Source organism: Ambystoma mexicanum, chromosome 4p (genome assembly GCF_040938575.1).
Source record: "Ambystoma mexicanum isolate Mex_15411 chromosome 4p, UKY_AmexF1_1, whole genome shotgun sequence".
Lineage (NCBI taxonomy): Eukaryota > Metazoa > Chordata > Amphibia > Caudata > Ambystomatidae > Ambystoma > Ambystoma mexicanum.
Genome location: NC_090927.1, coordinates 843,539,253 through 843,564,586, shown reverse-complemented (window position 1 = coordinate 843,564,586; position 25,334 = coordinate 843,539,253). Strand labels below are relative to the sequence as shown.

Sequence of the window (25,334 nt, the reverse complement as noted above, 5' to 3'; positions counted from 1 at the left end):
TAAAGTTATCCTACCAGACATAGGAGTCCTGAATGGGCCCACCAGTCTTATATATCTCGCCTGATCGAGCCTGATCGAGCGATGAGCGTGGTATCATGTTGCAAGTGGCTGCATGGCTTAGCTTACTAAATGCAAATGCATAAGAGTAATATTCTTAGCATTCCTAGAGCCTACGGCCACACCACACTGAATGCACCCAATCTCGTCTGATCTCGGAAGTTAAGCAGTGTCAGGCCTAGTTAGTACCTGGATGGGAGACCGCCTGGGAATACCAGGTGCTGTAGGCTTTTTTGTGCTCCAAGTTCAGGAAGTGAGCCCTTTCTCAATTGCCTTTTAAAACTGCAAGGTCTAGCCGACTAGATGCTTAAAAGTACAAAACTCACTAGGCCCAGAGCCTACGGCCACACCACACTGAATGCGCCTGATCTCGTCTGATCTCAGAAGCTAAGCAGTGTCGGGCCTAGTTAGTACCTGGATGGGAGACCACCTGGGAATACCAGGTGCTGTAGGCTTTTTTGTGCTCCAAGTTCAGGAAGTGAGCCATTTCACAATTCCCTTTCAAAACTGCAAGGTCTAGCCGACTAGATGCTTAAAAGTACAAAACTCACTAGGCCCAGAGCCTACGGCCACACCACACTGAATGCGCCCGATCTCGGAAGCTAAGCAGGGTCGGGCCTAGTTAGTACCTGGATGGGAGACTGCCTGGGAATACCAGGTGCTGTAGGCTTTTTTGTGCTCCATGATTAGTAATTGCGCAACTTCTCAATTATTTTTCAAATTTGGTATGTTTCCAAAATAATTGTATCCCGTTTTATAGCGGAAATGTTGGACAACATCATGAGGGCTGGAGCTACCTTTTTACATAGAATTAGCATACAGGTAGTGTGTTCATGGGTAATAAATCGACTTTCACATGTAATGCAGTACAGAGAATATTGAGTCCTTCAAGAGGCATGAAAGAAAACCATTATTGTGTTGATTGTTCTCTCCACCTCCCTGCAACAGACACAGGATGGATGAATTAAAGTTATCCTACCAGACATAGGAGTCCTGAATGGGCCCACCAGTCTTATATATCTCGCCTGATCGAGCCTGATCGAGCGATGAGCGTGGTATCATGTTGCAAGTGGCTGCATGGCTTAGCTTACTAAATGCAAATGCATAAGAGTAATATTCTTAGCATTCCTAGAGCCTACGGCCACACCACACTGAATGCACCCGATCTCGTCTGATCTCAGAAGCTAAGCAGTGTCGGGCCTAGTTAGTACCTGGATGGGAGACCGCCTGGGAATACCAGGTGCTGTAGGCTTTTTTGTACTCCAAGTTCAGGAAGTGAGCCATTTCTCAATTGCCTTTCAAAACTGCAAGGTCTAACAGACTAGATGCTTAAAAGTACAAAACTCACAAGGCCCAGAGCCTACGGCCACACCACACTGAATGCGCCCGATCTCGTCTGATCTCGGAAGCTAAGCAGTGTCGGGCCTCTTTAGTACCTGGATGGGAGACCGTCTGGGAATACCAGGTGCTGTAGGCTTTTTTGTGCTCCAAGTTCAGGAAGTGAGCCATTTCACAATTCCCTTTCAAAACTGCAAGGTCTAGCCGACTAGATGCTTAAAAGTACAAAACTCACTAGGCCCAGAGCCTACGGCCACACCACACTGAATGCGCCTGATCTCGGAAGCTAAGCAGGGTCGGGCCTAGTTAGTACCTGGATGGGAGACTGCCTGGGAATACCAGGTGCTGTAGGCTTTTTTGTGCTCCATGATTAGTAATTGCGCAACTTCTCAATTATTTTTCAAATTTGGTATGTTTCCAAAATAATTGTATCCCGTTTTATAGCGGAAATGTTGGACAACATCATGAGGGCTGGAGCTACCTTTTTACATAGAATTAGCATACAGGTAGTGTGTTCATGGGTAATAAATCGACTTTCACATGTAATGCAGTACAGAGAATATTGAGTCCTTCAAGAGGCATGAAAGAAAACCATTATTGTGTTGATTGTTCTCTCCACCTCCCTGCAACAGACACAGGATGGATGAATTAAAGTTATCCTACCAGACATAGGAGTCCTGAATGGGCCCACCAGTCTTATATATCTCGCCTGATCGAGCCTGATCGAGCGATGAGCGTGGTATCATGTTGCAAGTGGCTGCATGGCTTAGCTTACTAAATGCAAATGCATAAGAGTAATATTCTTAGCATTCCTAGAGCCTACGGCCACACCACACTGAATGCACCCGATCTCGTCTGATCTCGGAAGTTAAGCAGTGTCAGGCCTAGTTAGTACCTGGATGGGAGACCGCCTGGGAATACCAGGTGCTGTAGGCTTTTTTGTGCTCCAAGTTCAGGAAGTGAGCCCTTTCTCAATTGCCTTTTAAAACTGCAAGGTCTAGCCGACTAGATGCTTAAAAGTACAAAACTCACTAGGCCCAGAGCCTACGGCCACACCACACTGAATGCGCCTGATCTCGTCTGATCTCAGAAGCTAAGCAGTGTCGGGCCTAGTTAGTACCTGGATGGGAGACCGCCTGGGAATACCAGGTGCTGTAGGCTTTTTTGTACTCCAAGTTCAGGAAGTGAGCCATTTCTCAATTGCCTTTCAAAACTGCAAGGTCTAGCCGACTAGATGCTTAAAAGTACAAAACTCACAAGGCTCAGAGCCTACGGCCACACCACACTGAATGCGCCCGATCTCGTCTGATCTCGGAAGCTAAGCAGTGTCGGGCCTCGTTAGTACCTGGATGGGAGACGGCCTGGGAATACCAGGTGCTGTAGGCTTTTTTGTGCTCCAAGTTCAGGAAGTGAGCCATTTCTCAATTGCCTTTCAAAACTGCAAGGTCTAGCTGACTAGATGCTTAAAAGTACAAAACTCACTAGGCCCAGAGCCTACGGCCACACCACACTGATTGCGCCCGATCTCGTCTGATCTCGGAAGCTAAGCAGTGTCGGGCCTAGTTAGTACCTGGATGGGAGACCACCTGGGAATACCAGGTGCTGTAGGCTTTTTTGTGCTCCAAGTTCAGGAAGTGAGCCATTTCACAATTGCCTTTCAAAACTGCAAGGTCTAGCCGACTAGATGCTTAAAAGTACAAAACTCACAAGGCCCAGAGCCTACGGCCACACCACACTGAATGCGTCTGATCTCGGAAGCTAAGCAGTGTCGGGCCTCGTTAGTACCTGGATGGGAGACCGCCTGGGAATACCAGGTGCTGTAGGCTTTTTTGTGCTCCAAGTTCAGGAAGTGAGCCATTTCACAATTGCCTTTCAAAACTGCAAGGTCTAGCCGACTAGATGCTTAAAAGTACAAAACTCACTAGGCCTAGAGCCTACGGCCACACCACACTGAATGCGCCCGATCTCGGAAGCTAAGCAGGGTCGGGCCTAGTTAGTACCTGGATGGGAGACTGCCTGGGAATACCAGGTGCTGAAGGCTTTTTTGTGCTCCATGATTAGTAATTGCGCAACTTCTCAATTATTTTTCAAATTTGGTATGTTTCCAAAATAATTGTATCCCGTTTTATAGCGGAAATGTTGGACAACATCATGAGGGCTGGAGCTACCTTTTTACATAGAATTAGCATACAGGTAGTGTGTTCATGGGTAATAAATCGACTTTCACATGTAATGCAGTACAGAGAATATTGAGTCCTTCAAGAGGCATGAAAGAAAACCATTATTGTGTTGATTGTTCTCTCCACCTCCCTGCAACAGACACAGGATGGATGAATTAAAGTTATCCTACCAGACATAGGAGTCCTGAATGGGCCCACCAGTCTTATATATCGAGCCTGATCGAGCGATGAGCGTGGTATCATGTTGCAAGTGGCTGCATGGCTTAGCTTACTAAATGCAAATGCATAAGAGTAATATTCTTAGCATTCCTAGAGCCTACGGCCACACCACACTGAATGCACCCGATCTCGTCTGATCTTGGAAGTTAAGCAGTGTCAGGCCTAGTTAGTACCTGGATGGGAGACCGCCTGGGAATACCAGGTGCTGTAGGCTTTTTTGTGCTCCAAGTTCAGGAAGTGAGCCCTTTCTCAATTGCCTTTTAAAACTGCAAGGTCTAGCCGACTAGATGCTTAAAAGTACAAAACTCACTAGGCCCAGAGCCTACGGCCACACCACACTGAATGCGCCTGATCTCGTCTGATCTCAGAAGCTAAGCAGTGTCGGGCCTAGTTAGTACCTGGATGGGAGACCGCCTGGGAATACCAGGTGCTGTAGGCTTTTTTGTACTCCAAGTTCAGGAAGTGAGCCATTTCTCAATTGCCTTTCAAAACTGCAAGGTCTAGCCGACTAGATGCTTAAAAGTACAAAACTCACAAGGCCCAGAGCCTACGGCCACACCACACTGAATGCGCCCGATCTCGTCTGATCTCAGAAGCTAAGCATTGTCTGGCCTCGTTAGTACCTGGATGGGAGACTGCCTGGGAATACCAGGTGCTGTAGGCTTTTTTGTGCTCCAAGTTCAGGAAGTGAGCCATTTCACAATTGCCTTTCAAAACTGCAAGGTCTAGCCGACTAGATGCTTAAAAGTACAAAACTCACAAGGCCCAGAGCCTACGGCCACACCACACTGAATGCGTCTGATCTCGGAAGCTAAGCAGTGTCCGGCCTCGTTAGTACCTGGATGGGAGACTGCCTGGGAATACCAGGTGCTGTAGGCTTTTTTGTGCTCCAAGTTCAGGAAGTGAGCCATTTCACAATTGCCTTTCAAAACTGCAAGGTCTAGCCGACTAGATGCTTAAAAGTACAAAACTCACTATGCCCAGAGCCTACGGCCACACCACACTGAATGCGCCCGATCTCGGAAGCTAAGCAGGGTCGGGCCTAGTTAGTACCTGGATGGGAGACTGCCTGGGAATATCAGGTGCTGTAGGCTTTTTTGTGCTCCATGATTAGTAATTGCACAACTTCTCAATTATTTTTCAAATTTGGTATGTTTCCAAAATAATTGTATCCCGTTTTATAGCGGAAATGTTGGACAACATCATGAGGGCTGGAGCTACCTTTTTACATAGAATTAGCATACAGGTAGTGTGTTCATGGGTAATAAATCGACTTTCACATGTAATGCAGTACAGAGAATATTGAGTCCTTCAAGAGGCATGAAAGAAAACCATTATTGTGTTGATTGTTCTCTCCACCTCCCTGCAACAGACACAGGATGGATGAATTAAAGTTATCCTACCAGACATAGGAGTCCTGAATGGGCCCACCAGTCTTATATATCTCGCCTGATCGAGCCTGATCGAGCGATGAGCGTGGTATCATGTTGCAAGTGGCTGCATGGCTTAGCTTACTAAATGCAAATGCATAAGAGTAATATTCTTAGCATTCCTAGAGCCTACGGCCACACCACACTGAATGCACCCGATCTCGTCTGATCTTGGAAGTTAAGCAGTGTCAGGCCTAGTTAGTACCTGGATGGGAGACCGCCTGGGAATACCAGGTGCTGTAGGCTTTTTTGTGCTCCAAGTTCAGGAAGTGAGCCCTTTCTCAATTGCCTTTTAAAACTGCAAGGTCTAGCCGACTAGATGCTTAAAAGTACAAAACTCACTAGGCCCAGAACCTACGGCCACACCACACTGAATGCGTCTGATCTCAGAAGCTAAGCAGTGTCGGGCCTAGTTAGTACCTGGATGGGAGACCGCCTGGGAATACCAGGTGCTGTAGGCTTTTTTGTACTCCAAGTTCAGGAAGTGAGCCATTTCGCAATTGCCTTTCAAAACTGCAAGGTCTAGCCGACTAGATGCTTAAAAGTACAAAACTCACAAGGCTCAGAGCCTACGGCCACACCACACTGAATGCGCCCGATCTCGTCTGATCTCGGAAGCTAAGCAGTGTCGGGCCTCGTTAGTACCTGGATGGGAGACCGCCTGGGAATACCAGGTGCTGTAGGCTTTTTTGTGCTCCAAGTTCAGGAAGTGAGCCATTTCACAATTGCCTTTCAAAACTGCAAGGTCTAGCCGACTAGATGCTTAAAAGTACAAAACTCACTAGGCCCAAAGCCTACGGCCACACCACACTGAATGCGTCTGATCTCGGAAGCTAAGCAGTGTCCGGCCTCGTTAGTACCTGGATGAGAGACCGCCTGGGAATACCAGGTGCTGTAGGCTTTTTTGTGCTCCAAGTTCAGGAAGTGAGCCATTTCACAATTGCCTTTCAAAACTGCAAGGTCTAGCCGACTAGATGCTTAAAAGTACAAAACTCACTAGGCCCAGAGCCTACGGCCACACCACACTGAATGCGCCCGATCTCGGAAGCTAAGCAGGGTCAGGCCTAGTTAGTACCTGGATGGGAGACTGCCTGGGAATATCAGGTGCTGTAGGCTTTTTTGTGCTCCATGATTAGTAATTGCACAACTTCTCAATTATTTTTCAAATTTGGTATGTTTCCAAAATAATTGTATCCCGTTTTATAGCGGAAATGTTGGACAACATCATGAGGGCTGGAGCTACCTTTTTACATAGAATTAGCATACAGGTAGTGTGTTCATGGGTAATAAATCGACTTTCACATGTAATGCAGTACAGAGAATATTGAGTCCTTCAAGAGGCATGAAAGAAAACCATTATTGTGTTGATTGTTCTCTCCACCTCCCTGCAACAGACACAGGATGGATGAATTAAAGTTATCCTACCAGACATAGGAGTCCTGAATGGGCCCACCAGTCTTATATATCTCGCCTGATCGAGCCTGATCGAGCGATGAGCGTGGTATCATGTTGCAAGTGGCTGCATGGCTTAGCTTACTAAATGCAAATGCATAAGAGTAATATTCTTAGCATTCCTAGAGCCTACGGCCACACCACACTGAATGCACCCGATCTCGTCTGATCTTGGAAGTTAAGCAGTGTCAGGCCTAGTTAGTACCTGGATGGGAGACCGCCTGGGAATACCAGGTGCTGTAGGCTTTTTTGTGCTCCAAGTTCAGGAAGTGAGCCCTTTCTCAATTGCCTTTTAAAACTGCAAGGTCTAGCCGACTAGATGCTTAAAAGTACAAAACTCACTAGGCCCAGAGCCTACGGCCACACCACACTGAATGCGCCTGATCTCGTCTGATCTCAGAAGCTAAGCAGTGTCGGGCCTAGTTAGTACCTGGATGGGAGACCGCCTGGGAATACCAGGTGCTGTAGGCTTTTTTGTACTCCAAGTTCAGGAAGTGAGCCATTTCTCAATTGCCTTTCAAAACTGCAAGGTCTAGCCGACTAGATGCTTAAAAGTACAAAACTCACAAGGCCCAGAGCCTACGGCCACACCACACTGAATGCGCCCGATCTCGTCTGATCTCGGAAGCTAAGCAGTGTCGGGCCTCGTTAGTACCTGGATGGGAGACCGCCTGGGAATACCAGGTGCTGTAGGCTTTTTTGTGCTCCAAGTTCAGGAAGTGAGCCATTTCACAATTGCCTTTCAAAACTGCAAGGTCTAGCCGACTAGATGCTTAAAAGTACAAAACTCACAAGGCCCAGAGCCTACGGCCACACCACACTGAATGCGTCTGATCTCGGAAGCTAAGCAGTGTCCAGCCTCGTTAGTACCTGGATGGGAGACCGCCTGGGAATACCAGGTGCTGTAGGCTTTTTTGTGCTCCAAGTTCAGGAAGTGAGCCATTTCACAATTGCCTTTCAAAACTGCAAGGTCTAGCCAACTAGATGCTTAAAAGTACAAAACTCACTAGGCCCAGAGCCTACGGCCACACCACACTGAATGCGCCCGATCTCGGAAGCTAAGCAGGGTCGGGCCTAGTTAGTACCTGGATGGGAGACTGCCTGGGAATACCAGGTGCTGTAGGCTTTTTTGTGCTCCATGATTAGTAATTGCACAACTTCTCAATTATTTTTCAAATTTGGTATGTTTCCAAAATAATTGTATCCCGTTTTATAGCGGAAATGTTGGACAACATCATGAGGGCTGGAGCTACCTTTTTACATAGAATTAGCATACAGGTAGTGTGTTCATGGGTAATAAATCGACTTTCACATGTAATGCAGTACAGAGAATATTGAGTCCTTCAAGAGGCATGAAAGAAAACCATTATTGTGTTGATTGTTCTCTCCACCTCCCTGCAACAGACACAGGATGGATGAATTAAAGTTATCCTACCAGACATAGGAGTCCTGAATGGGCCCACCAGTCTTATATATCTCGCCTGATCGAGCCTGATCGAGCGATGAGCGTGGTATCATGTTGCAAGTGGCTGCATGGCTTAGCTTACTAAATGCAAATGCATAAGAGTAATATTCTTAGCATTCCTAGAGCCTACGGCCACACCACACTGAATGCACCCGATCTCGTCTGATCTTGGAAGTTAAGCAGTGTCAGGCCTAGTTAGTACCTGGATGGGAGACCGCCTGGGAATACCAGGTGCTGTAGGCTTTTTTGTGCTCCAAGTTCAGGAAGTGAGCCCTTTCTCAATTGCCTTTTAAAACTGCAAGGTCTAGCCGACTAGATGCTTAAAAGTACAAAACTCACTAGGCCCAGAACCTACTGCCACACCACACTGAATGCGCCTGATCTCGTCTGATCTCAGAAGCTAAGCAGTGTCGGGCCTAGTTAGTACCTGGATGGGAGACCGCCTGGGAATACCAGGTGCTGTAGGCTTTTTTGTACTCCAAGTTCAGGAAGTGAGCCATTTCGCAATTGCCTTTCAAAACTGCAAGGTCTAGCCGACTAGATGCTTAAAAGTACAAAACTCACAAGGCTCAGAGCCTACGGCCACACCACACTGAATGCGCCCGATCTCGTCTGATCTCGGAAGCTAAGCAGTGTCGGGCCTCGTTAGTACCTGGATGGGAGACCGCCTGGGAATACCAGGTGCTGTAGGCTTTTTTGTGCTCCAAGTTCAGGAAGTGAGCCATTTCACAATTGCCTTTCAAAACTGCAAGGTCTAGCCGACTAGATGCTTAAAAGTACAAAACTCACTAGGCCCAAAGCCTACGGCCACACCACACTGAATGCGTCTGATCTCGGAAGCTAAGCAGTGTCCGGCCTCGTTAGTACCTGGATGAGAGACCGCCTGGGAATACCAGGTGCTGTAGGCTTTTTTGTGCTCCAAGTTCAGGAAGTGAGCCATTTCACAATTGCCTTTCAAAACTGCAAGGTCTAGCCGACTAGATGCTTAAAAGTACAAAACTCACTAGGCCCAGAGCCTACGGCCACACCACACTGAATGCGCCCGATCTCGGAAGCTAAGCAGGGTCGGGCCTAGTTAGTACCTGGATGGGAGACTGCCTGGGAATACCAGGTGCTGTAGGCTTTTTTGTGCTCCATGATTAGTAATTGCACAACTTCTCAATTATTTTTCAAATTTGGTATGTTTCCAAAATAATTGTATCCCGTTTTATAGCGGAAATGTTGGACAACATCATGAGGGCTGGAGCTACCTTTTTACATAGAATTAGCATACAGGTAGTGTGTTCATGGGTAATAAATCGACTTTCACATGTAATGCAGTACAGAGAATATTGAGTCCTTCAAGAGGCATGAAAGAAAACCATTATTGTGTTGATTGTTCTCTCCACCTCCCTGCAACAGACACAGGATGGATGAATTAAAGTTATCCTACCAGACATAGGAGTCCTGAATGGGCCCACCAGTCTTATATATCTCGCCTGATCGAGCGATGAGCGTGGTATCATGTTGCAAGTGGCTGCATGGCTTAGCTTACTAAATGCAAATGCATAAGAGTAATATTCTTAGCACTCCTAGAGCCTACGGCCACACCACACTGAATGCACCCAATCTCGTCTGATCTCGGAAGTTAAGCAGTGTCAGGCCTAGTTAGTACCTGGATGGGAGACCGCCTGGGAATACCAGGTGCTGTAGGCTTTTTTGTGCTCCAAGTTCAGGAAGTGAGCCCTTTCTCAATTGCCTTTTAAAACTGCAAGGTCTAGCAGACTAGATGCTTAAAAGTACAAAACTCACAAGGCCCAGAGCCTACGGCCACACCACACTGAATGCGCCCGATCTCGTCTGATCTCGGAAGCTAAGCAGTGTCGGGCCTCTTTAGTACCTGGATGGGAGACCGCCTGGGAATACCAGGTGCTGTAGGCTTTTTTGTGCTCCAAGTTCAGGAAGTGAGCCATTTCACAATTGCCTTTCAAAACTGCAAGGTCTAGCCGACTAGATGCTTAAAAGTACAAAACTCACTAGGCCCAGAGCCTACGGCCACACCACACTGAATGCGCCTGATCTCAGAAGCTAAGCAGGGTCGGGCCTAGTTAGTACCTGGATGGGAGACTGCGTGGGAATACCAGGTGCTGTAGGCTTTTTTGTGCTCCATGATTAGTAATTGCGCAACTTCTCAATTATTTTTCAAATTTGGTATGTTTCCAAAATAATTGTATCCCGTTTTATAGCGGAAATGTTGGACAACATCATGAGGGCTGGAGCTACCTTTTTACATAGAATTAGCATACAGGTAGTGTGTTCATGGGTAATAAATCGACTTTCACATGTAATGCAGTACAGAGAATATTGAGTCCTTCAAGAGGCATGAAAGAAAACCATTATTGTGTTGATTGTTCTCTCCACCTCCCTGCAACAGACACAGGATGGATGAATTAAAGTTATCCTACCAGACATAGGAGTCCTGAATGGGCCCACCAGTCTTATATATCGAGCCTGATCGAGCGATGAGCGTGGTATCATGTTGCAAGTGGCTGCATGGCTTAGCTTACTAAATGCAAATGCATAAGAGTAATATTCTTAGCATTCCTAGAGCCTATGGCCACACCACACTGAATGCACCCGATCTCGTCTGATCTCGGAAGTTAAGCAGTGTCAGGCCTAGTTAGTACCTGGATGGGAGACCGCCTGGGAATACCAGGTGCTGTAGGCTTTTTTGTGCTCCAAGTTCAGGAAGTGAGCCCTTTCTCAATTGCCTTTTAAAACTGCAAGGTCTAGCCGACTAGATGCTTAAAAGTACAAAACTCACTAGGCCCAGAGCCTACGGCCACACCACACTGAATGCGCCTGATCTCGTCTGATCTCAGAAGCTAAGCAGTGTCGGGCCTAGTTAGTACCTGGATGGGAGACCACCTGGGAATACCAGGTGCTGTAGGCTTTTTTGTACTCCAAGTTCAGGAAGTGAGCCATTTCTCAATTGCCTTTCAAAACTGCAAGGTCTAGCCGACTAGATGCTTAAAAGTACAAAACTCACAAGGCTCAGAGCCTACGGCCACACCACACTGAATGCGCCTGATCTCGTCTGATCTCGGAAGCTAAGCAGTGTCGGGCCTCGTTAGTACCTGGATGGGAGACCGCCTGGGAATACCAGGTGCTGTAGGCTTTTTTGTGCTCCAAGTTCAGGAAGTGAGCCATTTCTCAATTGCCTTTCAAAACTGCAAGGTCTAGCTGACTAGATGCTTAAAAGTACAAAACTCACTAGGCCCAGAGCCTACGGCCACACCACACTGATTGCGCCCGATCTCGTCTGATCTCGGAAGCTAAGCAGTGTCGGGCCTAGTTAGTACCTGGATGGGAGACCACCTGGGAATACCAGGTGCTGTAGGCTTTTTTGTGCTCCAAGTTCAGGAAGTGAGCCATTTCACAATTGCCTTTCAAAACTGCAAGGTCTAGCCGACTAGATGCTTAAAAGTACAAAACTCACAAGGCCCAGAGCCTACGGCCACACCACACTGAATGCGCCCGATCTCGGAAGCTAAGCAGGGTCGGGCCTAGTTAGTACCTGGATGGGAGACTGCCTGGGAATACCAGGTGCTGTAGGCTTTTTTGTGCTCCATGATTAGTAATTGCGCAACTTCTCAATTATTTTTCAAATTTGGTATGTTTCCAAAATAATTGTATCCCTTTTTATAGCGGAAATGTTGGACAACATCATGAGGGCTGGAGCTACCTTTTTACATAGAATTAGCATACAGGTAGTGTGTTCATGGGTAATAAATCGACTTTCACATGTAATGCAGTACAGAGAATATTGAGTCCTTCAAGAGGCATGAAAGAAAACCATTATTGTGTTGATTGTTCTCTCCACCTCCCTGCAACAGACACAGGATGGATGAATTAAAGTTATCCTACCAGACATAGGAGTCCTGAATGGGCCCACCAGTCTTATATATCTCGCCTGATCGAGCCTGATCGAGCGATGAGCGTTGTATCATGTTGCAAGTGGCTGCATGGCTTAGCTTACTAAATGCAAATGCATAAGAGTAATATTCTTAGCATTCCTAGAGCCTACGGCCACACCACACTGAATGCACCCGATCTCGTCTGATCTTGGAAGTTAAGCAGTGTCAGGCCTAGTTAGTACCTGGATGGGAGACCGCCTGGGAATACCAGGTGCTGTAGGCTTTTTTGTGCTCCAAGTTCAGGAAGTGAGCCCTTTCTCAATTGCCTTTTAAAACTGCAAGGTCTAGCCGACTAGATGCTTAAAAGTACAAAACTCACTAGGCCCAGAGCCTACGGCCACACCACACTGAATGCGCCTGATCTCGTTTGATCTCAGAAGCTAAGCAGTGTCGGGCCTAGTTAGTACCTGGATGGGAGACCGCCTGGGAATACCAGGTGCTGTAGGCTTTTTTGTACTCCAAGTTCAGGAAGTGAGCCATTTCTCAATTGCCTTTCAAAACTGCAAGGTCTAGCCGACTAGATGCTTAAAAGTACAAAACTCACAAGGCCCAGAGCCTACGGCCACACCACACTGAATGCGCCCGATCTCGTCTGATCTCGGAAGCTAAGCAGTGTTGGGCCTCGTTAGTACCTGGATGGGAGACCGCCTGGGAATACCAGGTGCTGTAGGCTTTTTTGTGCTCCAAGTTCAGGAAGTGAGCCATTTCACAATTGCCTTTCAAAACTGCAAGGTCTAGCCGACTAGATGCTTAAAAGTACAAAACTCACAAGGCCCAGAGCCTACGGCCACACCACACTGAATGCGTCTGATCTCGGAAGCTAAGCAGTGTCCGGCCTCGTTAGTACCTGGATGGGAGACCGCCTGGGAATACCAGGTGCTGTAGGCTTTTTTGTGCTCCAAGTTCTGGAAGTGAGCCATTTCACAATTGCCTTTCAAAACTGCAAGGTCTAGCCGACTAGATGCTTAAAAGTACAAAACTCACTAGGCCCAAAGCCTACGGCCACACCACACTGAATGCGTCTGATCTCGGAAGCTAAGCAGTGTCCGGCCTCGTTAGTACCTGGATGAGAGACCGCCTGGGAATACCAGGTGCTGTAGGCTTTTTTGTGCTCCAAGTTCAGGAAGTGAGCCATTTCACAATTGCCTTTCAAAACTGCAAGGTCTAGCCGACTAGATGCTTAAAAGTACAAAACTCACTAGGCCCAGAGCCTACGGCCACACCACACTGAATGCGCCCGATCTCGGAAGCTAAGCAGGGTCGGGCCTAGTTAGTACCTGGATGGGAGACTGCCTGGGAATACCAGGTGCTGTAGGCTTTTTTGTGCTCCATGATTAGTAATTGCACAACTTCTCAATTATTTTTCAAATTTGGTATGTTTCCAAAATAATTGTATCCCGTTTTATAGCGGAAATGTTGGACAACATCATGAGGGCTGGAGCTACCTTTTTACATAGAATTAGCATACAGGTAGTGTGTTCATGGGTAATAAATCGACTTTCACATGTAATGCAGTACAGAGAATATTGAGTCCTTCAAGAGGCATGAAAGAAAACCATTATTGTGTTGATTGTTCTCTCCACCTCCCTGCAACAGACACAGGATGGATGAATTAAAGTTATCCTACCAGACATAGGAGTCCTGAATGGGCCCACCAGTCTTATATATCTCGCCTGATCGAGCGATGAGCGTGGTATCATGTTGCAAGTGGCTGCATGGCTTAGCTTACTAAATGCAAATGCATAAGAGTAATATTCTTAGCACTCCTAGAGCCTACGGCCACACCACACTGAATGCACCCAATCTCGTCTGATCTCGGAAGTTAAGCAGTGTCAGGCCTAGTTAGTACCTGGATGGGAGACCGCCTGGGAATACCAGGTGCTGTAGGCTTTTTTGTGCTCCAAGTTCAGGAAGTGAGCCCTTTCTCAATTGCCTTTTAAAACTGCAAGGTCTAGCAGACTAGATGCTTAAAAGTACAAAACTCACAAGGCCCAGAGCCTACGGCCACACCACACTGAATGCGCCCGATCTCGTCTGATCTCGGAAGCTAAGCAGTGTCGGGCCTCTTTAGTACCTGGATGGGAGACCGCCTGGGAATACCAGGTGCTGTAGGCTTTTTTGTGCTCCAAGTTCAGGAAGTGAGCCATTTCACAATTGCCTTTCAAAACTGCAAGGTCTAGCCGACTAGATGCTTAAAAGTACAAAACTCACTAGGCCCAGAGCCTACGGCCACACCACACTGAATGCGCCTGATCTCAGAAGCTAAGCAGGGTCGGGCCTAGTTAGTACCTGGATGGGAGACTGCGTGGGAATACCAGGTGCTGTAGGCTTTTTTGTGCTCCATGATTAGTAATTGCGCAACTTCTCAATTATTTTTCAAATTTGGTATGTTTCCAAAATAATTGTATCCCGTTTTATAGCGGAAATGTTGGACAACATCATGAGGGCTGGAGCTACCTTTTTACATAGAATTAGCATACAGGTAGTGTGTTCATGGGTAATAAATCGACTTTCACATGTAATGCAGTACAGAGAATATTGAGTCCTTCAAGAGGCATGAAAGAAAACCATTATTGTGTTGATTGTTCTCTCCACCTCCCTGCAACAGACACAGGATGGATGAATTAAAGTTATCCTACCAGACATAGGAGTCCTGAATGGGCCCACCAGTCTTATATATCGAGCCTGATCGAGCGATGAGCGTGGTATCATGTTGCAAGTGGCTGCATGGCTTAGCTTACTAAATGCAAATGCATAAGAGTAATATTCTTAGCATTCCTAGAGCCTATGGCCACACCACACTGAATGCACCCGATCTCGTCTGATCTCGGAAGTTAAGCAGTGTCAGGCCTAGTTAGTACCTGGATGGGAGACCGCCTGGGAATACCAGGTGCTGTAGGCTTTTTTGTGCTCCAAGTTCAGGAAGTGAGCCCTTTCTCAATTGCCTTTTAAAACTGCAAGGTCTAGCCGACTAGATGCTTAAAAGTACAAAACTCACTAGGCCCAGAGCCTACGGCCACACCACACTGAATGCGCCTGATCTCGTCTGATCTCAGAAGCTAAGCAGTGTCGGGCCTAGTTAGTACCTGGATGGGAGACCACCTGGGAATACCAGGTGCTGTAGGCTTTTTTGTACTCCAAGTTCAGGAAGTGAGCCATTTCTCAATTGCCTTTCAAAACTGCAAGGTCTAGCCGACTAGATGCTTAAAAGTACAAAACTCACAAGGCTCAGAGCCTACGGCCACACCACACTGAATGCGCCTGATCTCGTCTGATCTCGGAAGCTAAGCAGTGTCGGGCCTCGTTAGTACCTGGATGGGAGACCGCCTGGGAATACCAGGTGCTGTAGGCTTTTTTGTGCTCCAAGTTCAGGAAGTGAGCCATTTCTCAATTGCCTTTCAAAACTGCAAGGTCTAGCTGACTAGATGCTTAAAAGTACAAAACTCACTAGGCCCAGAGCCTACGGCCACACCACACTGATTGCGCCCGATCTCGTCTGATCTCGGAAGCTAAGCAGTGTCGGGCCTAGTTAGTACCTGGATGGGAGACCACCTGGGAATACCAGGTGCTGTAGGCTTTTTTGTGCTCCAAGTTCAGGAAGTGAGCCATTTCACAATTGCCTTTCAAAACTGCAAGGTCTAGCCGACTAGATGCTTAAAAGTACAAAACTCACAAGGCCCAGAGCCTACGGCCACACCACACTGAATGCGCCCGATCTCGGAAGCTAAGCAGGGTCGGGCCTAGTTAGTACCTGGATGGGAGACTGCCTGGGAATACCAGGTGCTGTAGGCATTTTTGTGCTCCATGATTAGTAATTGCGCAACTTCTCAATTATTTTTCAAATTTGGTATGTTTCCAAAATAATTGTATCCCTTTTTATAGCGGAAATGTTGGACAACATCATGAGGGCTGGAGCTACCTTTTTACATAGAATTAGCATACAGGTAGTGTGTTCATGGGTAATAAATCGACTTTCACATGTAATGCAGTACAGAGAATATTGAGTCCTTCAAGAGGCATGAAAGAAAACCATTATTGTGTTGATTGTTCTCTCCACCTCCCTGCAACAGACACAGGATGGATGAATTAAAGTTATCCTACCAGACATAGGAGTCCTGAATGGGCCCACCAGTCTTATATATCTCGCCTGATCGAGCCTGATCGAGCGATGAGCGTTGTATCATGTTGCAAGTGGCTGCATGGCTTAGCTTACTAAATGCAAATGCATAAGAGTAATATTCTTAGCATTCCTAGAGCCTACGGCCACACCACACTGAATGCACCCGATCTCGTCTGATCTTGGAAGTTAAGCAGTGTCAGGCCTAGTTAGTACCTGGATGGGAGACCGCCTGGGAATACCAGGTGCTGTAGGCTTTTTTGTGCTCCAAGTTCAGGAAGTGAGCCCTTTCTCAATTGCCTTTTAAAACTGCAAGGTCTAGCCGACTAGATGCTTAAAAGTACAAAACTCACTAGGCCCAGAGCCTACGGCCACACCACACTGAATGCGCCTGATCTCGTTTGATCTCAGAAGCTAAGCAGTGTCGGGCCTAGTTAGTACCTGGATGGGAGACTGCCTGGGAATACCAGGTGCTGTAGGCTTTTTTGTACTCCAAGTTCAGGAAGTGAGCCATTTCTCAATTGCCTTTCAAAACTGCAAGGTCTAGCCGACTAGATGCTTAAAAGTACAAAACTCACAAGGCCCAGAGCCTACGGCCACACCACACTGAATGCGCCCGATCTCGTCTGATCTCGGAAGCTAAGCAGTGTTGGGCCTCGTTAGTACCTGGATGGGAGACCGCCTGGGAATACCAGGTGCTGTAGGCTTTTTTGTGCTCCAAGTTCAGGAAGTGAGCCATTTCACAATTGCCTTTCAAAACTGCAAGGTCTAGCCGACTAGATGCTTAAAAGTACAAAACTCACAAGGCCCAGAGCCTACGGCCACACCACACTGAATGCGTCTGATCTCGGAAGCTAAGCAGTGTCCGGCCTCGTTAGTACCTGGATGGGAGACCGCCTGGGAATACCAGGTGCTGTAGGCTTTTTTGTGCTCCAAGTTCTGGAAGTGAGCCATTTCACAATTGCCTTTCAAAACTGCAAGGTCTAGCCGACTAGATGCTTAAAAGTACAAAACTCACTATGCCCAGAGCCTACGGCCACACCACACTGAATGCGCCCGATCTCGGAAGCTAAGCAGGGTCGGGCCTAGTTAGTACCTGGATGGGAGACTGCCTGGGAATATCAGGTGCTGTAGGCTTTTTTGTGCTCCATGATTAGTAATTGCACAACTTCTCAATTATTTTTCAAATTTGGTATGTTTCCAAAATAATTGTATCCCGTTTTATAGCGGAAATGTTGGACAACATCATGAGGGCTGGAGCTACCTTTTTACATAGAATTAGCATACAGGTAGTGTGTTCTTGGGTAATAAATCGACTTTCACATGTAATGCAGTACAGAGAATATTGAGTCCTTCAAGAGGCATGAAAGAAAACCATTATTGTGTTGATTGTTCTCTCCACCTCCCTGCAACAGACACAGGATGGATGAATTAAAGTTATCCTACCAGACATAGGAGTCCTGAATGGGCCCACCAGTCTTATATATCTCGCCTGATCGAGCCTGATCGAGCGATGAGCGTGGTATCATGTTGCAAGTGGCTGCATGGCTTAGCTTACTAAATGCAAATGCATAAGAGTAATATTCTTAGCATTCCTAGAGCCTACGGCCACACCACACTGAATGCACCCAATCTCGTCTGATCTCGGAAGTTAAGCAGTGTCAGGCCTAGTTAGTACCTGGATGGGAGACCGCCTGGGAATACCAGGTGCTGTAGGCTTTTTTGTGCTCCAAGTTCAGGAAGTGAGCCCTTTCTCAATTGCCTTTTAAAACTGCAAGGTCTAGCCGACTAGATGCTTAAAAGTACAAAACTCACTAGGCCCAGAGCCTACGGCCACACCACACTGAATGCGCCTGATCTCGTCTGATCTCAGAAGCTAAGCAGTGTCGGGCCTAGTTAGTACCTGGATGGGAGACCACCTGGGAATACCAGGTGCTGTAGGCTTTTTTGTGCTCCAAGTTCAGGAAGTGAGCCATTTCACAATTCCCTTTCAAAACTGCAAGGTCTAGCCGACTAGATGCTTAAAAGTACAAAACTCACTAGGCCCAGAGCCTACGGCCACACCACACTGAATGCGCCCGATCTCGGAAGCTAAGCAGGGTCGGGCCTAGTTAGTACCTGGATGGGAGACTGCCTGGGAATACCAGGTGCTGTAGGCTTTTTTGTGCTCCATGATTAGTAATTGCGCAACTTCTCAATTATTTTTCAAATTTGGTATGTTTCCAAAATAATTGTATCCCGTTTTATAGCGGAAATGTTGGACAACATCATGAGGGCTGGAGCTACCTTTTTACATAGAATTAGCATACAGGTAGTGTGTTCATGGGTAATAAATCGACTTTCACATGTAATGCAGTACAGAGAATATTGAGTCCTTCAAGAGGCATGAAAGAAAACCATTATTGTGTTGATTGTTCTCTCCACCTCCCTGCAACAGACACAGGATGGATGAATTAAAGTTATCCTACCAGACATAGGAGTCCTGAATGGGCCCACCAGTCTTATATATCTCGCCTGATCGAGCCTGATCGAGCGATGAGCGTGGTATCATGTTGCAAGTGGCTGCATGGCTTAGCTTACTAAATGCAAATGCATAAGAGTAATATTCTTAGCATTCCTAGAGCCTACGGCCACACCACACTGAATGCAACCGATCTCGTCTGATCTCAGAAGCTAAGCAGTGTCGGGCCTAGTTAGTACCTGGATGGGAGACCGCCTGGGAATACCAGGTGCTGTAGGCTTTTTTGTACTCCAAGTTCAGGAAGTGAGCCATTTCTCAATTGCCTTTCAAAACTGCAAGGTCTAGCAGACTAGATGCTTAAAAGTACAAAACTCACAAGGTCCAGAGCCTACGGCCACACCACACTGAATGCGCCTGATCTCGTCTGATCTCAGAAGCTAAGCAGTGTCGGGCCTAGTTAGTACCTGGATGGGAGACCGCCTGGGAATACCAGGTGCTGTAGGCTTTTTTGTACTCCAAGTTCAGGAAGTGAGCCATTTCTCAATTGCCTTTCAAAACTGCAAGGTCTAGCCGACTAGATGCTTAAAAGTACAAAACTCACAAGGCTCAGAGCCTACGGACACACCACACTGAATGCGCCCGATCTCGTCTGGTCTCGGAAGCTAAGCAGTGTCGGGCCTCGTTAGTACCTGGATGGGAGACGGCCTGGGAATACCAGGTGCTGTAGGCTTTTTTGTGCTCCAAGTTCAGGAAGTGAGCCATTTCTCAATTGCCTTTCAAAACTGCAAGGTCTAGCTGACTAGATGCTTAAAAGTACAAAACTCACTAGGCCCAGAGCCTACGGCCACACCACACTGATTGCGCCCGATCTCGTCTGATCTCGGAAGCTAAGCAGTGTCGGGCCTAGTTAGTACCTGGATGGGAAGACCACCTGGGAATACCAGGTGCTGTAGGCTTTTTTGTGCTCCAAGTTCAGGAAGTGAGCCATTTCACAATTGCCTTTCAAAACTGCAAGGTCTAGCCGACTAGATGCTTAAAAGTACAAAACTCACAAGGCCCAGAGCCTACGGCCACACCACACTGAATGCGTCTGATCTCGGAAGCTAAGCAGTGTCGGGCCTCGTTAGTACCTGGATGGGAGACCGCCTGGGAATACCAGGTGCTGTAGGCTTTTTTGTGCTCCAAGTTCAGGAAGTGAGCCATTTCACAATTGCCTTTCAAAACTGCAAGGTCTAGCCGACTAGATGCTTAAAAGTACAAAACTCACTAGGCCTAGAGCCTACGGCCACACCACACTGAATGCGCCCGATCTCGGAAGCTAAGCAGGGTCGGGCCTAGTTAGTACCTGGATGGGAGACTGCCTGGGAATACCAGGTGCTGTAGGCTTTTTTGTGCTCCATGATTAGTAATTGCGCAACTTCTCAATTATTTTTCAAATTTGGTATGTTTCCAAAATAATTGTATCCCGTTTTATAGCGGAAATGTTGGACAACATCATGAGGGCTGGAGCTACCTTTTTACATAGAATTAGCATACAGGTAGTGTGTTCATGGGTAATAAATCGACTTTCACATGTAATGCAGTACAGAGAATATTGAGTCCTTCAAGAGGCATGAAAGAAAACCATTATTGTGTTGATTGTTCTCTCCACCTCCCTGCAACAGACACAGGATGGATGAATTAAAGTTATCCTACCAGACATAGGAGTCCTGAATGGGCCCACCAGTCTTATATATCTCGCCTGATCGAGCCTGATCGAGCGATGAGCGTGGTATCATGTTGCAAGTGGCTGCATGGCTTAGCTTACTAAATGCAAATGCATAAGAGTAATATTCTTAGCATTCCTAGAGCCTACGGCCACACCACACTGAATGCACCCGATCTCGTCTGATCTTGGAAGTTAAGCAGTGTCAGGCCTAGTTAGTACCTGGATGGGAGACCGCCTGGGAATACCAGGTGCTGTAGGCTTTTTTGTGCTCCAAGTTCAGGAAGTGAGCCCTTTCTCAATTGCCTTTTAAAACTGCAAGGTCTAGCCGACTAGATGCTTAAAAGTACAAAACTCACTAGGCCCAGAGCCTACGGCCACACCACACTGAATGCGCCTGATCTCGTCTGATCTCAGAAGCTAAGCAGTGTCGGGCCTAGTTAGTACCTGGATGGGAGACCACCTGGGAATACCAGGTGCTGTAGGCTTTTTTGTACTCCAAGTTCAGGAAGTGAGCCATTTCTCAATTGCCTTTCAAAACTGCAAGGTCTAGCCGACTAGATGCTTAAAAGTACAAAACTCACAAGGCCCAGAGCCTACGGCCACACCACACTGAATGCGCCCGATCTCGTCTGATCTCGGAAGCTAAGCAGTGTCGGGCCTCTTTAGTACCTGGATGGGAGACCGCCTGGGAATACCAGGTGCTGTAGGCTTTTTTGTGCTCCAAGTTCAGGAAGTGAGCCATTTCACAATTGCCTTTCAAAACTGCAAGGTCTAGCCGACTAGATGCTTAAAAGTACAAAACTCACTAGGCCCAGAGCCTACGGCCACACCACACTGAATGCGCCTGATCTCAGAAGCTAAGCAGGGTCGGGCCTAGTTAGTACCTGGATGGGAGACTGCGTGGGAATACCAGGTGCTGTAGGCTTTTTTGTGCTCCATGATTAGTAATTGCGCAACTTCTCAATTATTTTTCAAATTTGGTATGTTTCCAAAATAATTGTATCCCGTTTTATAGCGGAAATGTTGGACAACATCATGAGGGCTGGAGCTACCTTTTTACATAGAATTAGCATACAGGTAGTGTGTTCATGGGTAATAAATCGACTTTCACATGTAATGCAGTACAGAGAATATTGAGTCCTTCAAGAGGCATGAAAGAAAACCATTATTGTGTTGATTGTTCTCTCCACCTCCCTGCAACAGACACAGGATGGATGAATTAAAGTTATCCTACCAGACATAGGAGTCCTGAATGGGCCCACCAGTCTTATATATCGAGCCTGATCGAGCGATGAGCGTGGTATCATGTTGCAAGTGGCTGCATGGCTTAGCTTACTAAATGCAAATGCATAAGAGTAATATTCTTAGCATTCCTAGAGCCTATGGCCACACCACACTGAATGCACCCGATCTCGTCTGATCTCGGAAGTTAAGCAGTGTCAGGCCTAGTTAGTACCTGGATGGGAGACCGCCTGGGAATACCAGGTGCTGTAGGCTTTTTTGTGCTCCAAGTTCAGGAAGTGAGCCCTTTCTCAATTGCCTTTTAAAACTGCAAGGTCTAGCCGACTAGATGCTTAAAAGTACAAAACTCACTAGGCCCAGAGCCTACGGCCACACCACACTGAATGCGCCTGATCTCGTCTGATCTCAGAAGCTAAGCAGTGTCGGGCCTAGTTAGTACCTGGATGGGAGACCACCTGGGAATACCAGGTGCTGTAGGCTTTTTTGTACTCCAAGTTCAGGAAGTGAGCCATTTCTCAATTGCCTTTCAAAACTGCAAGGTCTAGCCGACTAGATGCTTAAAAGTACAAAACTCACAAGGCTCAGAGCCTACGGCCACACCACACTGAATGCGCCTGATCTTGTCTGATCTCGGAAGCTAAGCAGTGTCGGGCCTCGTTAGTACCTGGATGGGAGACCGCCTGGGAATACCAGGTGCTGTAGGCTTTTTTGTGCTCCAAGTTCAGGAAGTGAGCCATTTCTCAATTGCCTTTCAAAACTGCAAGGTCTAGCTGACTAGATGCTTAAAAGTACAAAACTCACTAGGCCCAGAGCCTACGGCCACACCACACTGATTGCGCCCGATCTCGTCTGATCTCGGAAGCTAAGCAGTGTCGGGCCTAGTTAGTACCTGGATGGGAGACCACCTGGGAATACCAGGTGCTGTAGGCTTTTTTGTGCTCCAAGTTCAGGAAGTGAGCCATTTCACAATTGCCTTTCAAAACTGCAAGGTCTAGCCGACTAGATGCTTAAAAGTACAAAACTCACAAGGCCCAGAGCCTACGGCCACACCACACTGAATGCGCCCGATCTCGGAAGCTAAGCAGGGTCGGGCCTAGTTAGTACCTGGATGGGAGACTGCCTGGGAATACCAGGTGCTGTAGGCTTTTTTGTGCTCCATGATTAGTAATTGCGCAACTTCTCAATTATTTTTCAAATTTGGTATGTTTCCAAAATAATTGTATCCCGTTTTATAGCGGAAATGTTGGACAACATCATGAGGGCTGGAGCTACCTTTTTACATAGAATTAGCATACAGGTAGTGTGTTCATGGGTAATAAATCGACTTTCACATGTAATGCAGTACAGAGAATATTGAGTCCTTCAAGAGGCATGAAAGAAAACCATTATTGTGTTGATTGTTCTCTCCACCTCCCTGCAACAGACACAGGATGGATGAATTAAAGTTATCCTACCAGACATAGGAGTCCTGAATGGGCCCACCAGTCTTATATATCTCGCCTGATCGAGCCTGATCGAGCGATGAGCGTTGTATCATGTTGCAAGTGGCTGCATGGCTTAGCTTACTAAATGCAAATGCATAAGAGTAATATTCTTAGCATTCCTAGAGCCTACGGCCACACCACACTGAATGCACCCGATCTCGTCTGATCTTGGAAGTTAAGCAGTGTCAGGCCTAGTTAGTACCTGGATGGGAGACCGCCTGGGAATACCAGGTGCTGTAGGCTTTTTTGTGCTCCAAGTTCAGGAAGTGAGCCCTTTCTCAATTGCCTTTTAAAACTGCAAGGTCTAGCCGACTAGATGCTTAAAAGTACAAAACTCACTAGGCCCAGAGCCTACGGCCACACCACACTGAATGCGCCTGATCTCGTTTGATCTCAGAAGCTAAGCAGTGTCGGGCCTAGTTAGTACCTGGATGGGAGACCGCCTGGGAATACCAGGTGCTGTAGGCTTTTTTGTACTCCAAGTTCAGGAAGTGAGCCATTTCTCAATTGCCTTTCAAAACTGCAAGGTCTAGCCGACTAGATGCTTAAAAGTACAAAACTCACAAGGCCCAGAGCCTACGGCCACACCACACTGAATGCGCCCGATCTCGTCTGATCTCGGAAGCTAAGCAGTGTTGGGCCTCGTTAGTACCTGGATGGGAGACCGCCTGGGAATACCAGGTGCTGTAGGCTTTTTTGTGCTCCAAGTTCAGGAAGTGAGCCATTTCACAATTGCCTTTCAAAACTGCAAGGTCTAGCCGACTAGATGCTTAAAAGTACAAAACTCACAAGGCCCAGAGCCTACGGCCACACCACACTGAATGCGTCTGATCTCGGAAGCTAAGCAGTGTCCGGCCTCGTTAGTACCTGGATGGGAGACCGCCTGGGAATACCAGGTGCTGTAGGCTTTTTTGTGCTCCAAGTTCTGGAAGTGAGCCATTTCACAATTGCCTTTCAAAACTGCAAGGTCTAGCCGACTAGATGCTTAAAAGTACAAAACTCACTATGCCCAGAGCCTACGGCCACACCACACTGAATGCGCCCGATCTCGGAAGCTAAGCAGGGTCGGGCCTAGTTAGTACCTGGATGGGAGACTGCCTGGGAATATCAGGTGCTGTAGGCTTTTTTGTGCTCCATGATTAGTAATTGCACAACTTCTCAATTATTTTTCAAATTTGGTATGTTTCCAAAATAATTGTATCCCGTTTTATAGCGGAAATGTTGGACAACATCATGAGGGCTGGAGCTACCTTTTTACATAGAATTAGCATACAGGTAGTGTGTTCTTGGGTAATAAATCGACTTTCACATGTAATGCAGTACAGAGAATATTGAGTCCTTCAAGAGGCATGAAAGAAAACCATTATTGTGTTGATTGTTCTCTCCACCTCCCTGCAACAGACACAGGATGGATGAATTAAAGTTATCCTACCAGACATAGGAGTCCTGAATGGGCCCACCAGTCTTATATATCTCGCCTGATCGAGCCTGATCGAGCGATGAGCGTGGTATCATGTTGCAAGTGGCTGCATGGCTTAGCTTACTAAATGCAAATGCATAAGAGTAATATTCTTAGCATTCCTAGAGCCTACGGCCACACCACACTGAATGCACCCAATCTCGTCTGATCTCGGAAGTTAAGCAGTGTCAGGCCTAGTTAGTACCTGGATGGGAGACCGCCTGGGAATACCAGGTGCTGTAGGCTTTTTTGTGCTCCAAGTTCAGGAAGTGAGCCCTTTCTCAATTGCCTTTTAAAACTGCAAGGTCTAGCCGACTAGATGCTTAAAAGTACAAAACTCACTAGGCCCAGAGCCTACGGCCACACCACACTGAATGCGCCTGATCTCATCTGATCTCAGAAGCTAAGCAGTGTCGGGCCTAGTTAGTACCTGGATGGGAGACCACCTGGGAATACCAGGTGCTGTAGGCTTTTTTGTGCTCCAAGTTCAGGAAGTGAGCCATTTCACAATTCCCTTTCAAAACTGCAAGGTCTAGCCGACTAGATGCTTAAAAGTACAAAACTCACTAGGCCCAGAGCCTACGGCCACACCACACTGAATGCGCCCGATCTCGGAAGCTAAGCAGGGTCGGGCCTAGTTAGTACCTGGATGGGAGACTGCCTGGGAATACCAGGTGCTGTAGGCTTTTTTGTGCTCCATGATTAGTAATTGCGCAACTTCTCAATTATTTTTCAAATTTGGTATGTTTCCAAAATAATTGTATCC

At 47.1% G+C, this 25,334-nt stretch overlaps 53 non-coding genes and 32 pseudogenes across 53 annotated transcripts; all 85 read left to right on the top strand.

Annotated features, from left to right (window-relative positions):
• Positions 1-168: 168 nt before the first annotated feature.
• Positions 169-287, top strand: LOC138465262 (5S ribosomal RNA). Its single transcript, XR_011267835.1, has one exon. It is a non-coding gene; the product is annotated as a 5S ribosomal RNA (ribosomal RNA).
• A 106-nt stretch (positions 288-393) lies between these two features.
• On the top strand, positions 394-512 carry LOC138462503 (5S ribosomal RNA). The gene has a single exon (XR_011265099.1). It is a non-coding gene; the product is annotated as a 5S ribosomal RNA (ribosomal RNA).
• Positions 513-618: 106 nt separating this feature from the next.
• LOC138456731 (5S ribosomal RNA) lies at positions 619-727 on the top strand (annotated as a pseudogene).
• Positions 728-1,190: 463 nt separating this feature from the next.
• On the top strand, positions 1,191-1,309 carry LOC138462422 (5S ribosomal RNA). The gene has a single exon (XR_011265019.1). It is a non-coding gene; the product is annotated as a 5S ribosomal RNA (ribosomal RNA).
• A 106-nt stretch (positions 1,310-1,415) lies between these two features.
• On the top strand, positions 1,416-1,534 carry LOC138464984 (5S ribosomal RNA). Its single transcript, XR_011267559.1, has one exon. It is a non-coding gene; the product is annotated as a 5S ribosomal RNA (ribosomal RNA).
• Positions 1,535-1,640: 106 nt separating this feature from the next.
• Positions 1,641-1,749, top strand: LOC138458020 (5S ribosomal RNA; annotated as a pseudogene).
• A 463-nt stretch (positions 1,750-2,212) lies between these two features.
• Positions 2,213-2,331, top strand: LOC138461285 (5S ribosomal RNA). The gene has a single exon (XR_011263908.1). It is a non-coding gene; the product is annotated as a 5S ribosomal RNA (ribosomal RNA).
• A 106-nt stretch (positions 2,332-2,437) lies between these two features.
• Positions 2,438-2,556, top strand: LOC138464961 (5S ribosomal RNA). Its single transcript, XR_011267536.1, has one exon. It is a non-coding gene; the product is annotated as a 5S ribosomal RNA (ribosomal RNA).
• Positions 2,557-2,662: 106 nt separating this feature from the next.
• Positions 2,663-2,781, top strand: LOC138454401 (5S ribosomal RNA). The gene has a single exon (XR_011261079.1). It is a non-coding gene; the product is annotated as a 5S ribosomal RNA (ribosomal RNA).
• A 106-nt stretch (positions 2,782-2,887) lies between these two features.
• Positions 2,888-3,006, top strand: LOC138459911 (5S ribosomal RNA). Its single transcript, XR_011262691.1, has one exon. It is a non-coding gene; the product is annotated as a 5S ribosomal RNA (ribosomal RNA).
• A 106-nt stretch (positions 3,007-3,112) lies between these two features.
• Positions 3,113-3,221, top strand: LOC138457893 (5S ribosomal RNA; annotated as a pseudogene).
• Positions 3,222-3,327: 106 nt separating this feature from the next.
• On the top strand, positions 3,328-3,436 carry LOC138458588 (5S ribosomal RNA; annotated as a pseudogene).
• Positions 3,437-3,889: 453 nt separating this feature from the next.
• Positions 3,890-4,008, top strand: LOC138463564 (5S ribosomal RNA). Its single transcript, XR_011266151.1, has one exon. It is a non-coding gene; the product is annotated as a 5S ribosomal RNA (ribosomal RNA).
• Positions 4,009-4,114: 106 nt separating this feature from the next.
• LOC138464948 (5S ribosomal RNA) lies at positions 4,115-4,233 on the top strand. Its single transcript, XR_011267524.1, has one exon. It is a non-coding gene; the product is annotated as a 5S ribosomal RNA (ribosomal RNA).
• A 106-nt stretch (positions 4,234-4,339) lies between these two features.
• On the top strand, positions 4,340-4,458 carry LOC138456219 (5S ribosomal RNA; annotated as a pseudogene).
• A 106-nt stretch (positions 4,459-4,564) lies between these two features.
• On the top strand, positions 4,565-4,673 carry LOC138459762 (5S ribosomal RNA; annotated as a pseudogene).
• Positions 4,674-4,779: 106 nt separating this feature from the next.
• On the top strand, positions 4,780-4,888 carry LOC138457721 (5S ribosomal RNA; annotated as a pseudogene).
• A 463-nt stretch (positions 4,889-5,351) lies between these two features.
• Positions 5,352-5,470, top strand: LOC138463563 (5S ribosomal RNA). Its single transcript, XR_011266150.1, has one exon. It is a non-coding gene; the product is annotated as a 5S ribosomal RNA (ribosomal RNA).
• A 106-nt stretch (positions 5,471-5,576) lies between these two features.
• LOC138457497 (5S ribosomal RNA) lies at positions 5,577-5,685 on the top strand (annotated as a pseudogene).
• A 106-nt stretch (positions 5,686-5,791) lies between these two features.
• LOC138461982 (5S ribosomal RNA) lies at positions 5,792-5,910 on the top strand. Its single transcript, XR_011264585.1, has one exon. It is a non-coding gene; the product is annotated as a 5S ribosomal RNA (ribosomal RNA).
• Positions 5,911-6,016: 106 nt separating this feature from the next.
• On the top strand, positions 6,017-6,125 carry LOC138459889 (5S ribosomal RNA; annotated as a pseudogene).
• A 106-nt stretch (positions 6,126-6,231) lies between these two features.
• Positions 6,232-6,340, top strand: LOC138459063 (5S ribosomal RNA; annotated as a pseudogene).
• Positions 6,341-6,803: 463 nt separating this feature from the next.
• Positions 6,804-6,922, top strand: LOC138463562 (5S ribosomal RNA). The gene has a single exon (XR_011266149.1). It is a non-coding gene; the product is annotated as a 5S ribosomal RNA (ribosomal RNA).
• Positions 6,923-7,028: 106 nt separating this feature from the next.
• LOC138464936 (5S ribosomal RNA) lies at positions 7,029-7,147 on the top strand. The gene has a single exon (XR_011267512.1). It is a non-coding gene; the product is annotated as a 5S ribosomal RNA (ribosomal RNA).
• Positions 7,148-7,253: 106 nt separating this feature from the next.
• On the top strand, positions 7,254-7,372 carry LOC138461981 (5S ribosomal RNA). The gene has a single exon (XR_011264584.1). It is a non-coding gene; the product is annotated as a 5S ribosomal RNA (ribosomal RNA).
• A 106-nt stretch (positions 7,373-7,478) lies between these two features.
• LOC138459875 (5S ribosomal RNA) lies at positions 7,479-7,587 on the top strand (annotated as a pseudogene).
• A 106-nt stretch (positions 7,588-7,693) lies between these two features.
• LOC138456730 (5S ribosomal RNA) lies at positions 7,694-7,802 on the top strand (annotated as a pseudogene).
• Positions 7,803-8,265: 463 nt separating this feature from the next.
• Positions 8,266-8,384, top strand: LOC138463561 (5S ribosomal RNA). The gene has a single exon (XR_011266148.1). It is a non-coding gene; the product is annotated as a 5S ribosomal RNA (ribosomal RNA).
• A 106-nt stretch (positions 8,385-8,490) lies between these two features.
• On the top strand, positions 8,491-8,609 carry LOC138465146 (5S ribosomal RNA). The gene has a single exon (XR_011267721.1). It is a non-coding gene; the product is annotated as a 5S ribosomal RNA (ribosomal RNA).
• Positions 8,610-8,715: 106 nt separating this feature from the next.
• On the top strand, positions 8,716-8,834 carry LOC138461980 (5S ribosomal RNA). The gene has a single exon (XR_011264583.1). It is a non-coding gene; the product is annotated as a 5S ribosomal RNA (ribosomal RNA).
• A 106-nt stretch (positions 8,835-8,940) lies between these two features.
• On the top strand, positions 8,941-9,049 carry LOC138459888 (5S ribosomal RNA; annotated as a pseudogene).
• A 106-nt stretch (positions 9,050-9,155) lies between these two features.
• LOC138456729 (5S ribosomal RNA) lies at positions 9,156-9,264 on the top strand (annotated as a pseudogene).
• A 453-nt stretch (positions 9,265-9,717) lies between these two features.
• LOC138465261 (5S ribosomal RNA) lies at positions 9,718-9,836 on the top strand. The gene has a single exon (XR_011267834.1). It is a non-coding gene; the product is annotated as a 5S ribosomal RNA (ribosomal RNA).
• Positions 9,837-9,942: 106 nt separating this feature from the next.
• Positions 9,943-10,061, top strand: LOC138463537 (5S ribosomal RNA). The gene has a single exon (XR_011266124.1). It is a non-coding gene; the product is annotated as a 5S ribosomal RNA (ribosomal RNA).
• Positions 10,062-10,167: 106 nt separating this feature from the next.
• LOC138457611 (5S ribosomal RNA) lies at positions 10,168-10,276 on the top strand (annotated as a pseudogene).
• Positions 10,277-10,729: 453 nt separating this feature from the next.
• Positions 10,730-10,848, top strand: LOC138462624 (5S ribosomal RNA). Its single transcript, XR_011265219.1, has one exon. It is a non-coding gene; the product is annotated as a 5S ribosomal RNA (ribosomal RNA).
• A 106-nt stretch (positions 10,849-10,954) lies between these two features.
• LOC138462491 (5S ribosomal RNA) lies at positions 10,955-11,073 on the top strand. The gene has a single exon (XR_011265087.1). It is a non-coding gene; the product is annotated as a 5S ribosomal RNA (ribosomal RNA).
• Positions 11,074-11,179: 106 nt separating this feature from the next.
• Positions 11,180-11,298, top strand: LOC138463744 (5S ribosomal RNA). Its single transcript, XR_011266329.1, has one exon. It is a non-coding gene; the product is annotated as a 5S ribosomal RNA (ribosomal RNA).
• Positions 11,299-11,404: 106 nt separating this feature from the next.
• On the top strand, positions 11,405-11,523 carry LOC138459910 (5S ribosomal RNA). The gene has a single exon (XR_011262690.1). It is a non-coding gene; the product is annotated as a 5S ribosomal RNA (ribosomal RNA).
• Positions 11,524-11,629: 106 nt separating this feature from the next.
• On the top strand, positions 11,630-11,738 carry LOC138456728 (5S ribosomal RNA; annotated as a pseudogene).
• Positions 11,739-12,201: 463 nt separating this feature from the next.
• Positions 12,202-12,320, top strand: LOC138463560 (5S ribosomal RNA). The gene has a single exon (XR_011266147.1). It is a non-coding gene; the product is annotated as a 5S ribosomal RNA (ribosomal RNA).
• A 106-nt stretch (positions 12,321-12,426) lies between these two features.
• Positions 12,427-12,545, top strand: LOC138461149 (5S ribosomal RNA). Its single transcript, XR_011263784.1, has one exon. It is a non-coding gene; the product is annotated as a 5S ribosomal RNA (ribosomal RNA).
• A 106-nt stretch (positions 12,546-12,651) lies between these two features.
• On the top strand, positions 12,652-12,770 carry LOC138461177 (5S ribosomal RNA). The gene has a single exon (XR_011263809.1). It is a non-coding gene; the product is annotated as a 5S ribosomal RNA (ribosomal RNA).
• Positions 12,771-12,876: 106 nt separating this feature from the next.
• On the top strand, positions 12,877-12,985 carry LOC138459431 (5S ribosomal RNA; annotated as a pseudogene).
• A 106-nt stretch (positions 12,986-13,091) lies between these two features.
• Positions 13,092-13,200, top strand: LOC138459887 (5S ribosomal RNA; annotated as a pseudogene).
• A 106-nt stretch (positions 13,201-13,306) lies between these two features.
• Positions 13,307-13,415, top strand: LOC138456726 (5S ribosomal RNA; annotated as a pseudogene).
• Positions 13,416-13,868: 453 nt separating this feature from the next.
• Positions 13,869-13,987, top strand: LOC138465260 (5S ribosomal RNA). Its single transcript, XR_011267833.1, has one exon. It is a non-coding gene; the product is annotated as a 5S ribosomal RNA (ribosomal RNA).
• A 106-nt stretch (positions 13,988-14,093) lies between these two features.
• Positions 14,094-14,212, top strand: LOC138463536 (5S ribosomal RNA). The gene has a single exon (XR_011266122.1). It is a non-coding gene; the product is annotated as a 5S ribosomal RNA (ribosomal RNA).
• Positions 14,213-14,318: 106 nt separating this feature from the next.
• On the top strand, positions 14,319-14,427 carry LOC138457609 (5S ribosomal RNA; annotated as a pseudogene).
• A 453-nt stretch (positions 14,428-14,880) lies between these two features.
• Positions 14,881-14,999, top strand: LOC138462623 (5S ribosomal RNA). The gene has a single exon (XR_011265218.1). It is a non-coding gene; the product is annotated as a 5S ribosomal RNA (ribosomal RNA).
• A 106-nt stretch (positions 15,000-15,105) lies between these two features.
• LOC138462479 (5S ribosomal RNA) lies at positions 15,106-15,224 on the top strand. The gene has a single exon (XR_011265075.1). It is a non-coding gene; the product is annotated as a 5S ribosomal RNA (ribosomal RNA).
• Positions 15,225-15,330: 106 nt separating this feature from the next.
• Positions 15,331-15,449, top strand: LOC138463741 (5S ribosomal RNA). Its single transcript, XR_011266327.1, has one exon. It is a non-coding gene; the product is annotated as a 5S ribosomal RNA (ribosomal RNA).
• Positions 15,450-15,555: 106 nt separating this feature from the next.
• On the top strand, positions 15,556-15,674 carry LOC138459909 (5S ribosomal RNA). The gene has a single exon (XR_011262689.1). It is a non-coding gene; the product is annotated as a 5S ribosomal RNA (ribosomal RNA).
• A 106-nt stretch (positions 15,675-15,780) lies between these two features.
• On the top strand, positions 15,781-15,889 carry LOC138457515 (5S ribosomal RNA; annotated as a pseudogene).
• A 463-nt stretch (positions 15,890-16,352) lies between these two features.
• On the top strand, positions 16,353-16,471 carry LOC138463558 (5S ribosomal RNA). Its single transcript, XR_011266144.1, has one exon. It is a non-coding gene; the product is annotated as a 5S ribosomal RNA (ribosomal RNA).
• A 106-nt stretch (positions 16,472-16,577) lies between these two features.
• Positions 16,578-16,696, top strand: LOC138463331 (5S ribosomal RNA). The gene has a single exon (XR_011265918.1). It is a non-coding gene; the product is annotated as a 5S ribosomal RNA (ribosomal RNA).
• Positions 16,697-16,802: 106 nt separating this feature from the next.
• On the top strand, positions 16,803-16,921 carry LOC138461175 (5S ribosomal RNA). Its single transcript, XR_011263807.1, has one exon. It is a non-coding gene; the product is annotated as a 5S ribosomal RNA (ribosomal RNA).
• A 106-nt stretch (positions 16,922-17,027) lies between these two features.
• LOC138459428 (5S ribosomal RNA) lies at positions 17,028-17,136 on the top strand (annotated as a pseudogene).
• Positions 17,137-17,242: 106 nt separating this feature from the next.
• Positions 17,243-17,351, top strand: LOC138457719 (5S ribosomal RNA; annotated as a pseudogene).
• Positions 17,352-17,814: 463 nt separating this feature from the next.
• LOC138465257 (5S ribosomal RNA) lies at positions 17,815-17,933 on the top strand. Its single transcript, XR_011267832.1, has one exon. It is a non-coding gene; the product is annotated as a 5S ribosomal RNA (ribosomal RNA).
• A 106-nt stretch (positions 17,934-18,039) lies between these two features.
• On the top strand, positions 18,040-18,158 carry LOC138462467 (5S ribosomal RNA). Its single transcript, XR_011265063.1, has one exon. It is a non-coding gene; the product is annotated as a 5S ribosomal RNA (ribosomal RNA).
• Positions 18,159-18,264: 106 nt separating this feature from the next.
• LOC138456725 (5S ribosomal RNA) lies at positions 18,265-18,373 on the top strand (annotated as a pseudogene).
• A 463-nt stretch (positions 18,374-18,836) lies between these two features.
• Positions 18,837-18,955, top strand: LOC138465189 (5S ribosomal RNA). The gene has a single exon (XR_011267764.1). It is a non-coding gene; the product is annotated as a 5S ribosomal RNA (ribosomal RNA).
• Positions 18,956-19,061: 106 nt separating this feature from the next.
• LOC138464923 (5S ribosomal RNA) lies at positions 19,062-19,180 on the top strand. Its single transcript, XR_011267500.1, has one exon. It is a non-coding gene; the product is annotated as a 5S ribosomal RNA (ribosomal RNA).
• A 106-nt stretch (positions 19,181-19,286) lies between these two features.
• LOC138455802 (5S ribosomal RNA) lies at positions 19,287-19,405 on the top strand (annotated as a pseudogene).
• A 106-nt stretch (positions 19,406-19,511) lies between these two features.
• On the top strand, positions 19,512-19,631 carry LOC138454553 (5S ribosomal RNA). The gene has a single exon (XR_011261225.1). It is a non-coding gene; the product is annotated as a 5S ribosomal RNA (ribosomal RNA).
• Positions 19,632-19,737: 106 nt separating this feature from the next.
• LOC138457892 (5S ribosomal RNA) lies at positions 19,738-19,846 on the top strand (annotated as a pseudogene).
• Positions 19,847-19,952: 106 nt separating this feature from the next.
• On the top strand, positions 19,953-20,061 carry LOC138456724 (5S ribosomal RNA; annotated as a pseudogene).
• A 463-nt stretch (positions 20,062-20,524) lies between these two features.
• Positions 20,525-20,643, top strand: LOC138463557 (5S ribosomal RNA). Its single transcript, XR_011266143.1, has one exon. It is a non-coding gene; the product is annotated as a 5S ribosomal RNA (ribosomal RNA).
• A 106-nt stretch (positions 20,644-20,749) lies between these two features.
• LOC138462455 (5S ribosomal RNA) lies at positions 20,750-20,868 on the top strand. Its single transcript, XR_011265051.1, has one exon. It is a non-coding gene; the product is annotated as a 5S ribosomal RNA (ribosomal RNA).
• Positions 20,869-20,974: 106 nt separating this feature from the next.
• LOC138463534 (5S ribosomal RNA) lies at positions 20,975-21,093 on the top strand. Its single transcript, XR_011266120.1, has one exon. It is a non-coding gene; the product is annotated as a 5S ribosomal RNA (ribosomal RNA).
• Positions 21,094-21,199: 106 nt separating this feature from the next.
• On the top strand, positions 21,200-21,308 carry LOC138457608 (5S ribosomal RNA; annotated as a pseudogene).
• A 453-nt stretch (positions 21,309-21,761) lies between these two features.
• Positions 21,762-21,880, top strand: LOC138462622 (5S ribosomal RNA). The gene has a single exon (XR_011265217.1). It is a non-coding gene; the product is annotated as a 5S ribosomal RNA (ribosomal RNA).
• Positions 21,881-21,986: 106 nt separating this feature from the next.
• On the top strand, positions 21,987-22,105 carry LOC138462443 (5S ribosomal RNA). The gene has a single exon (XR_011265038.1). It is a non-coding gene; the product is annotated as a 5S ribosomal RNA (ribosomal RNA).
• Positions 22,106-22,211: 106 nt separating this feature from the next.
• Positions 22,212-22,330, top strand: LOC138454658 (5S ribosomal RNA). The gene has a single exon (XR_011261326.1). It is a non-coding gene; the product is annotated as a 5S ribosomal RNA (ribosomal RNA).
• Positions 22,331-22,436: 106 nt separating this feature from the next.
• LOC138459908 (5S ribosomal RNA) lies at positions 22,437-22,555 on the top strand. The gene has a single exon (XR_011262687.1). It is a non-coding gene; the product is annotated as a 5S ribosomal RNA (ribosomal RNA).
• Positions 22,556-22,661: 106 nt separating this feature from the next.
• On the top strand, positions 22,662-22,770 carry LOC138456723 (5S ribosomal RNA; annotated as a pseudogene).
• Positions 22,771-23,233: 463 nt separating this feature from the next.
• Positions 23,234-23,352, top strand: LOC138463556 (5S ribosomal RNA). Its single transcript, XR_011266142.1, has one exon. It is a non-coding gene; the product is annotated as a 5S ribosomal RNA (ribosomal RNA).
• A 106-nt stretch (positions 23,353-23,458) lies between these two features.
• LOC138461148 (5S ribosomal RNA) lies at positions 23,459-23,577 on the top strand. The gene has a single exon (XR_011263783.1). It is a non-coding gene; the product is annotated as a 5S ribosomal RNA (ribosomal RNA).
• Positions 23,578-23,683: 106 nt separating this feature from the next.
• LOC138461174 (5S ribosomal RNA) lies at positions 23,684-23,802 on the top strand. Its single transcript, XR_011263806.1, has one exon. It is a non-coding gene; the product is annotated as a 5S ribosomal RNA (ribosomal RNA).
• Positions 23,803-23,908: 106 nt separating this feature from the next.
• On the top strand, positions 23,909-24,017 carry LOC138459427 (5S ribosomal RNA; annotated as a pseudogene).
• Positions 24,018-24,123: 106 nt separating this feature from the next.
• On the top strand, positions 24,124-24,232 carry LOC138457718 (5S ribosomal RNA; annotated as a pseudogene).
• Positions 24,233-24,695: 463 nt separating this feature from the next.
• On the top strand, positions 24,696-24,814 carry LOC138465256 (5S ribosomal RNA). Its single transcript, XR_011267831.1, has one exon. It is a non-coding gene; the product is annotated as a 5S ribosomal RNA (ribosomal RNA).
• Positions 24,815-24,920: 106 nt separating this feature from the next.
• LOC138462767 (5S ribosomal RNA) lies at positions 24,921-25,039 on the top strand. Its single transcript, XR_011265359.1, has one exon. It is a non-coding gene; the product is annotated as a 5S ribosomal RNA (ribosomal RNA).
• Positions 25,040-25,145: 106 nt separating this feature from the next.
• LOC138456722 (5S ribosomal RNA) lies at positions 25,146-25,254 on the top strand (annotated as a pseudogene).
• The last annotated feature ends 80 nt before the right edge of the window (positions 25,255-25,334 follow it).